This window comes from Tursiops truncatus, chromosome 8 (genome assembly GCF_011762595.2).
Source record: "Tursiops truncatus isolate mTurTru1 chromosome 8, mTurTru1.mat.Y, whole genome shotgun sequence".
Classification (NCBI taxonomy): Eukaryota; Metazoa; Chordata; class Mammalia; order Artiodactyla; family Delphinidae; genus Tursiops; species Tursiops truncatus.
In genome coordinates, this window is record NC_047041.1 from 92,514,619 (window position 1) to 92,523,943 (window position 9,325).

Sequence of the window (9,325 nt, forward strand, 5' to 3'; positions counted from 1 at the left end):
ACCAACAGAAAGAGACCTCCCAAAGACTTGAGATGTTGATATCATTAGACCCAGAGAATAAAGTAGTGATGCTTACTGTGTTTAAAGAAATAAAAAATGTGAGTTGAAAATCTGTGTAAGAAATAAGAAACTATAAAAGTATTATAGAATATTTGAAAAAGAACCAAATAGAATTTTTAGAAAGGAGAAAATACAGTAACTACAATTGATTAACTCAATGAATAGTTTAATTGTAGATTAGCCACATCAGAATAGGGAATTTGTGAGCTCAAGATAAGTCAGAAGAAAATATGAAGACTTTAGCAAGGAAAGATGAAAAATATAGAAGTAATGATAAGAGATATTAAAAGGTGCAGTTGGAAGATCTAATGTATATTTCATCAGAGATAAAATGTAAGAAAAAGAGTAGGAGGCAATATTTGAAGAGAGAATGGCTGAGAATTTTTCAGAACTGAAGGAAGATACCAATCTACAGATCCAAAAAGTCCAAATAATCTCAAGCAAGATAAATGAAAAGAAATCTCTATTTAGACATATCATAGTGAAACTGCAGAAGGCCATTGAAAAAGAGAAAAGTTTATTAAAAGCAGCCAAGGAGAAAAGAAGGATTACTTTCAAAGAAGCCATTTAGACTGTTCCCTGTGCTATACAGTAGAACCTTGTTGTTTATCTATTTTACATATAGTAATTTGCATCTGCTAATCCCAAACTCCCAATTTATCTCTCTCCCCAGCCCAATTCTCCTTTGGTAACCATAAATTTGTTTTCTATGTCTGTGAGTCTGTTTCTGTTTTGTAAGTAAGTTCATTTGTATCATATTTTAGATTTCACATATAACTGATAGTGTATGATATTTGTCTTTCTGTCTGACTTCACTTAGTATGATAATCTCTAGGTCCATCCATGTTGCTGCAAATGGCATTACTTCATTCTTTTCTACGGCTGAGTAATATTCTGTTGTATATAGGTACCACATCTTCTTTATCCATTCATCTGTTGATCCATTTATCACTTAGGTTGCTTCCCTGTCTTGGCTATCGTAAGTAGTCATGCTATGAACGCTGGGGTGCACAGAAGTAATTTTTTAAAAGGAAGTAAGTGATCTGGTAGGTCCCACAATGCCCAGACACACTTGTAGCTTAGAGGTAGTATTTGGCATCATCCCTGGCTCAGGTTATCGATCCTGTGGCTCTCCTTGGGTCACCACCAAAGGGAAGGGTGTTATATCTCCAGTGAGCCCTTCCCAAGTCAGGGGCTGCTATCAGGTAAGTCAGGTGCGTGTCTGGGTGGGAAGATAGTGTGGACTGTAAGGACAGCATCGAGATACCTTTTGTGTGCACCAGTCCTGCCTGAGCTAAAGTTGATGGATGGTGTTAGTAAGTCCCTTGTTCACACCTGACTTGTCTCAGCAGGCTTTGCCAGAGATCAGGGGTTGTCAACCCAAAAGTCTGCTCTGAACTGTCCTAACCCAAGCCAGACCTCAGCGCAGCAAGCCGAGCTGGATCCTACACCTTCTCTTGGCCCTCTCCTCCCTTTTAGCATCACCCTGTGGTTGTGAGGCCAGGCCTCACCCTGGCCCATGGGCTGATGCTTCACTGGACCTGCTTTGCTTGCCAAGAGAAACAAGAAGTACTGGAGGTGGTGGAGAGGAGGGTACTGATGCTGTCGATGAAACTTAAAGCAGCCGCTGGCCAAACCCCTCAAGATAACTCTCTGCTAGGGCCTTCTAAATAAGTTCCTTCATAGCAACAGATTGGCGGGCGCCAGTACTTAAGAAGGTTATCTGTTCAGCCAGCACCTGCATTAAATAGGGAAGATCAGTGCTTAACCCAAAGAGTCGAGTCCTAATTAATTTAATGCAGCTTTCTGGATCCAAACCTTCAATCGTTCCTAAATCGTCTACTGAATTCAGTACAGACACCTACTCTGGCATTCAAGGCCCTTAACCTACCTTTTCAGTCACATCTCCATTACTTCCTACATCAGCAATGTGTTCTAACCTAGCTGGACCACTAGCTCCCCCAGGCCCAGGCATACCTTCTGCGTCACACACACCTGAGTTCCAATGCCAAGAACCCTGTCTGTTCACAGTGGGACCTTGGGAAAGCCATGTCAAATCTCTGAGCTTCTGTTTCCTCATCTGTAAAGTAGGAATAAAATAGAACTGAAATGTCTTGGGGAGGAATCCCTGAGATAACATCCAGGGTGCGGAAACAGCCCAGAGCCTGGTGTGTAGTCACTGTTCAATCAGCATGAGTTCACCCTCCCCACATCACTTTCTGTTGAACTATCTCTTCACTTCTCTCAAAATCTGCACTTATTGCCCACTCTTCCCTTTACCTGGTGGGTATTTTTCTCATTGGGAACTTTTCTTTCTTCCCTGACTGTCACATTTTATGCTGTAGCCATTGGTACTAGGTTTAGCCCACTCTATTCGCCTTAAATTTTGTTTTATTGTGGTTAAATGTACGTAGCCCGAGTCACCATTTTAACCACCTAAGTGTCCTGTTCACTGGCATTAAGTACATTCACAGCGTGCGTCCATCACTATCAACTATCTCCAGAGTTTTTCGTTTTCCCAAACTGGGACTGGAACTATTACACACTAACTTCCCATTCCTCCCTCACCCCCAGCCCCTAGCAACCACTGTTCCACTTTCTGTATCTATGAATTCAACGACTCTAGGAACCTCAGAGGAATCACATAGCATTTGTCATTTTGTGGCTGGCTCATTTCACTCAGCATAATATCTTCAGGGTTTATCCATGTTGCAGCAGGCGTCCAAATGTCCTCCCTTTGTATGTCTATACCACATTTTCTTTATCCATTTATCTGTCAGTGGACACTTGGGTTGCTTCTATTGGTCTCTGAGTGTCTGGAGGACCAGGGTTGGGTCTCCTGGCAGAGCCTGGCACATAGTAGGTATCATCAATCTTTCAGAGTTGTCAAGATATTTTCCTGGAACTGGAGCACAGAAGGTGAGAGAGGCCACTACCACCCTGAGGAGGAAGCCAGGGAAATTCGAGGCAAAAAGTGGGTGAGAGCAGCTTTCCAGCTGGTCCCACTGCTTGCACTCAGCCCTCCAATCCCTCCTGCCCATGGCGGCTAATGCAAAGATCACCGTGTCAATCCGTTTTCAGACCTTCAATGGCTCCCCAATGTCCTCGGGATACAGTTCAAGCTTTTGATGATGGTCCACAAAAACCTTCATGCCAGCCTCATCCAGCCTCCATTCTCATCTCTTAGCACTCGCCACACCAGCTAAATTCAACTTCTCCTAAGTCATAAAACAAATTATGGGCAGGTACATGCAACTCTGTCTGCCTGGAACACTCTTGTTGGGGCTTAACTCCTATTCATCCTCAGAATCTGAGTCTGCCATTTGAATCCTTGCCTCACTGGGTGAGGATTAAATGATAAGAAGCATGTTTTCAGTTGCAAGTAACAGGAGACTCAATATACAGTGGTTAACCAGGAAGGAGTGTTTCTTGTCATCACTAGAAGTCTAGGGTTGGTTAACCCAGTGGCTCAGGGATGGCATCCAGGGTCCAGATAGCCTCCATCTTTCCTTTCTACCATCCTCAGGCAATCGACTCATCCTTTTGGCCTGGCTGTCCTCCTGGTGCCAAGATGCTTGCAGTAGCTCCAGGTAGGCTCCAGACTTGTGTCTCTTTTTAGACACAAAGAAAACCTTCTCAGAAGCCCCCTGTCAGATATCCCTGAACATTTCATTGGCCAGAATGATGTCACATGCCTTTACCCCAGCTAGTCACATGGCCCAGGGAATGAGATCATGTTGAATACTCAGGCAGACAGGGACCTGCCCCCCGCGTAGGATGGGGAAGGACCCGGCACAGTGCTGCATGATGGTTGAACAAAATCATTGTCTTTTAGCAAGGAAGGAGTGCAACAATGGCTTTTTCTTAGTCTCTCTCCTAACCAGTGCTTGGTACACAGTAGGCATTTAATAATTATTTGCTAAATGATGTCACAAGCCCCAAAGGAAGGATGTGGCATCCTTTACCCTGCTCTAAGCAGCATGAATATATTGCCACCAGATGCAGGCTCCATGGTGGGTCAGGGATAGTCCTTTGAGTGTTTTCATCCCATGGATATCCCTCAGGATCACCCATTCCCTAAACCGTTGTACTGCGCTCACCGAAATACTTCATCATGTAAGCAGAAACGCAAACGACCATTATATCTCATTAATACTCATGAGGGGCTGTAAGGCATGCCAAGAGAAATAAGCTACCATTTCTCTTTTTTTTTCAAAATTCAAAAGTTTTATTACTCATCTATTAATTCTATTACATTTATTTATTCAGTTTTATTGGGGTTTTTTTATCCTTTTTTTTTTTACATCTTTATTGGAGTATAAGTGCTTTACAATGGTGTGTTAGTTTCTGCTTTATAACAAAGTGAATCAGTTATACATATACATATGTTCCCATATCTCTTCCCTCTTGCGTCTCCCTCCCTCCCACCCCCCCATCCCACCCCTCTAGGTGGTCACAAAGCGCCGAGCTGATCTCCCTGTGCTATGCGCTGCTTCCCACTAGCTATCTATTTTACGTTTGGTTACCTAACACGCTGGCAGAAATGAAACAGTTGGTGGCACATAGTACTGACAAGGGTTTGGGAAAACAGATACTTGCATTCGCTATTCATTAGAGTTGAAATTGGTACAAACCTAGGGGAAGGCGATTTGATGATAATCCTTCAGAACGGGGGTATGAGTGAGCCTTTGGCCCCAGCAGTTCTCCTGGTGGGAACACAGCCTTCAGAAATCTACACTAGGCTGTGCAAAGGTGGATGTGCAGGAACATCCATGGTGCACGTTATTCATCATATCAAGAAACTAGAATCATTTGAAATATCCATGAAAGGGGGACGAGCCAGGTAAATTACAGGACAACCTTACACCAAGAAATTTGATAGCATTAAAAAAACTAAGTAGCTATTACACTTAATCTTAGCCAAAAGTCTGAGAAGCAGTAGTGTCCATAGTTAACAATATGATATTGTGGACTTCAAAATTTGTTAAGAGGGTAGATCTCATGCCAAGGAAACACACACACACATACACACACACAAACACAGGAAACTCTGGGAGGTGTTGGATATGTCTATTATCTTGATAGTTTTCATATGTCCAAACTCATCAAATTGTACACATTAAACATGTGCAGTTACTTATGTATCAGTTTTACCTCAATAAAGCAATTTTTTAAAAAACAACTAAGTAGATCTACATGTACTGAAAGGTGCCCTTGGTCTACTGCTAAGTGAAAACACAAGTTGCAAAAACAGCATTTGTATCAAGATACAATTTCTATATTTGTCTTATAAGTATATGCTTTTTATTTGCTTGGTAGAAACAATTCTGAAAAATTTAACAAAACTGAAGTGTGCAAGTATTTGTTAAGGTAATGATAGCTGGTGTAACTAAGTGCCAAAGCTGCCTGGCATACACAGTGGAAGTTTATTTCTGGCTCATAATGTCATATACAGGTGTCCCAACCAGTGCACCTCTTTCCTCCAAGTGGTCATCCAGTTCTATCCCGAGGTCTGCCATTTTCTGTACTTGATGTCCCAGGAGGATGGCTATAGGAGGATTCCTGGGGCCAGGCTTGGAGGTGGTGGACTTCACTTCTGCTCGTTCCCATTGGCCAGAACATGTCATGTGGCAACACTGGACTGCAGGGGAGGCTGGGAAAAGAGGGCCAGCTGTGTGCCAGAAACAGGTTCTGGTGGACACATTATAGGGCCCCACAGTCACACACTTCTGTGATGCTTGCATATTTTCTGTGAGCAGATATCACTTTTATAATGGTAACCATAAGTAAGAATGGGTGAATAATCCTCATGCTGGGTCTTTCTGACCCCATCAGGACCAGGACAGGGGCCCTTCCCACTGTGGTAAATCACTGATGTTCCTAGCCTAGGAACTGGTTTCTTGGACATTTTGTTCAGGGTGAATCAGTTTCTCAACCCCCATGTGAAGGTGAGAACTAGACCCTGTGTTTGGTGACCCCATGGAGTCACAGTCATTCTGAGTGTGGGCAGAATGTCCCTACCCGTCAGGCCACATACCAGGATATCCATGTCCTAATCCCCAGAACCTGTGAATGTTACCTTACATGGCAAGGGGGAACTAAGGTTGCAGATGGAATTAAGGGTGCTACTCATCAGCTTTAAGGAAATTATTCTGGATTATCTAGGTGTGCCCTGTGTATTCACAAGGGTCCTGACATGGGAAGAAGGAGGCAGAAGAGTGAGAACCAAAGAGATAGCACAATGAGAAAGACTTGACTGGCCATTGCTGGCTTTGAAGGTGGTGGAAGGGGCCACGAGCCAAGGAATGTGTGCCCTTCTGGAAGCTGCAAAGGACAAATAAATGGATTCTCCCCTAGAGCCTCCAAAAGGCAATGCAGCTCTGCCAACACCTTGAATTTAGCCCAGTGAGACCTGTTTCCTACTTCTGAACTCTAAAATAATATATTCTGTTGTTTTAAGCCACTCAATTTGTGGCAATTTGTTACAGCAGCAACAGGAAATGAATATACTGAACGTCCTGCCTAAGGAACCCACCAGGATGGTTTGGAGCCATCTCTCTCTGAATCTAACCATAGTCTTTGGTGGTGGAGGCAAAATGACCTGGGTTGGAATCTTGACCTCACCACGGGAGCAAGTTGCTCATTTCTCTGGGCCTCATTTTCCACACCTGTAAGTTAGGGTTGTTGTGGGTAACAAATGACATCATTATTGTATAACATTTAGGATGTGCTCCATAAATAATGGACAATAACAATGGACACACATGTCACTGGGTGGAAAGGGCCCTTCTATTACTTGCCCCTGGGAAGCCCCGGTTCAAGCCAATCAAGGCCTGTCCTTGGCCTGCCATTTTGTCTAATGTTTCGTAAGGCCTTCATGAAGTATGGTTAGAAGACATAAACCTCAATGTACTACAAGTTCAAACAGATCACTGTGTAACAGAGGCTCTCCTGAGGTGCTGGCATTGTGGAGAGGGAGGGGCCCAGGAGCTCCCTCCTTGGCCTACCCCTGCCGGGGTCTCTTCTGCCCATGCCTACAGGTGGGTTTTGTTCCCACCCAAGCAGGGAGGCACTGAGTCTCCCATCACCCCATGCTTCTGAGGTGGCGAAACTTGTTTGTCTCTCCTGCTTGAGACTATGGTCACCAGGGTTGCTGAAACACCTCATCTCCTTAATGCCTCAAAACCCCACATGACTTGGATGAAACTTCCTGATGGAGAAGATGGGGTTTTTAGCAATAAAAGGGAGACTGCTCTTCTCCAGGAATGGTGCCCCTCCTGCTTTCCAGTGCCAACTGCTCTGGTAAGGAGTTTTCATTCCTTTAATTACCGGGCACAACTTCAGCCCTGAGTGGGAGAGGCTGTGATTTGGGGTTACATTAGGAAAGCCTTTTGGTACTAATTATTGCTGTTATGGTCATTTCTGGGTAAGGAGTGTTTACAATTGTTGTCCTTTAAATCTGGGTGAGGGGCCAGGGAGGAACCCTCCTGAGCTGGTTCTGGGTGGTTTACATCTGGCCAAAGTAGAATCACTCACCGTTTCTGTTTCATCAAAACCTAATCCAGATTGAAGTTTGGTGAGACACAGGCCACCTCGTGAGGGCTGTGGGATGAAGGCCTGGTTGTTTGTGGCAGTTTGGGCTTTTTATTACTAGTAAAAAGGCTGCAGGCACTCAGAGAAGCTTTAGATCCAGCTAAGGTGTCCTCTGATCTACATATTGGTATATAGTGATCATTTTTTATTTTATTTTATTTTTTTTTTTGCGGTACGCGGGTCTCTCACTGTTGTGGCCTCTCCCGTTGCGGAGCACAGGCTCCGGACGCGCAGACTCAGCGGCCATGGCTCACGGGCCTAGCCTCTCCGTGGCATGTGATCATTTTTTAGAACGTTCTCACTTATCCCCTAAAATTAGTTGAGACCACTCCAACTTGATGACATCTCTTTTCAAATCCATATGCTTTGTTTCTAATTAAAAAGTAAATATTTTCTCATTGTAGAAAACATGACAAATATAAAACAAGTAGAAAGAACAACCAAAAAAAATCACCAATGTGCCGCTTCTGTCAATATTTTGCTCTTTTCTTCTTCCAGTTTTTTTCTTGATATTAATAGTGGCCTGGGAGTGAGAGCAGTGAGAGGCCCGCGTACCGCAAAAAAAAAAAAAAAAAAAAAAAAAAAAAAAAAAATTATTACTTAACCAGAAATATGATCTTGCCGTCCATGGAATTTTACGACTTCTACCTCATAATAAATCTCACCTCGACAACACATGTAAATCTCTCTTTCTTTTCAATGGCTTCCTCTTCGGTTGTTTGGATATACCATAATGCATTCATTTAATCCCCTATCAACCACATTTGGGTTTTAGAAATTTTTCCTGTAATGAATGTTGTAATGAATATTCTTTCACCTGAACCCTTTTTTGCACAAGTGTGAGATTTCTCTTTGAGGAATTCCCACAAGTGGTTTGTGAATTTGAAACTTGAATCATAACTGCCGAACTATCCCACAGAAAGATTGGAGCAATTTGTGTTTTCGTCAGCTGTTTTTGCCCCACTCTTATCATCATGGGATATTATCAATCTTTTAAAAATGTTGCCAACTGGATAATTTTTATGTGCTTGAATTACTGTGAAGTTAGGTTGCGCATCTTTTTTTTTTTTTTTTGCGGTACGCGGGCCTCTCACAATTGTGGCGTCTCCCGTTGCGGAGCAGAGGCTCCGGACGCGCAGGCTCAGAGGCCATGGCTCACGGGCCCAGCCGCTCCACGGCATGTGGGATCCTCCCGGACCGGGGCACGAACCCGTGTTCCCTGCATCAGCAGGCGGACTCTCAACCACTGCGCCACCAGGGAAGCCCAGGTTGTGCATCTTTTAGTCCATATATTGGGTACTTTTATTTACTCTTCTGTGATCACTGATTCATGTCCTTTGACTAAGAACTTTGAGTCCTTTGTTAATTAGGGATAATAATCCTTTGCTTGTCTGTTGTAAATATTTTTATTGTCTGTTATTTGGCTCTCTGTTTTATGACCATCTATTAATTACAGCTAGTAGTTTTGGAGTGTTTACCAAGTACTATTTACTAAGAAAATTACTTTACGTGAATTATCTCATTCAATTCTTTCAATAAATTGTTGAGTTCAGTACTGTTATTATCACCCTCATTTAACAGGTGAAGAAACTGAGGCTCAGAAGCGTAAGTCACCTTGCGAGGAGTGGGTGAGGTCAGGATTTGAACCCAGAACCCATTACATGATTTTGTT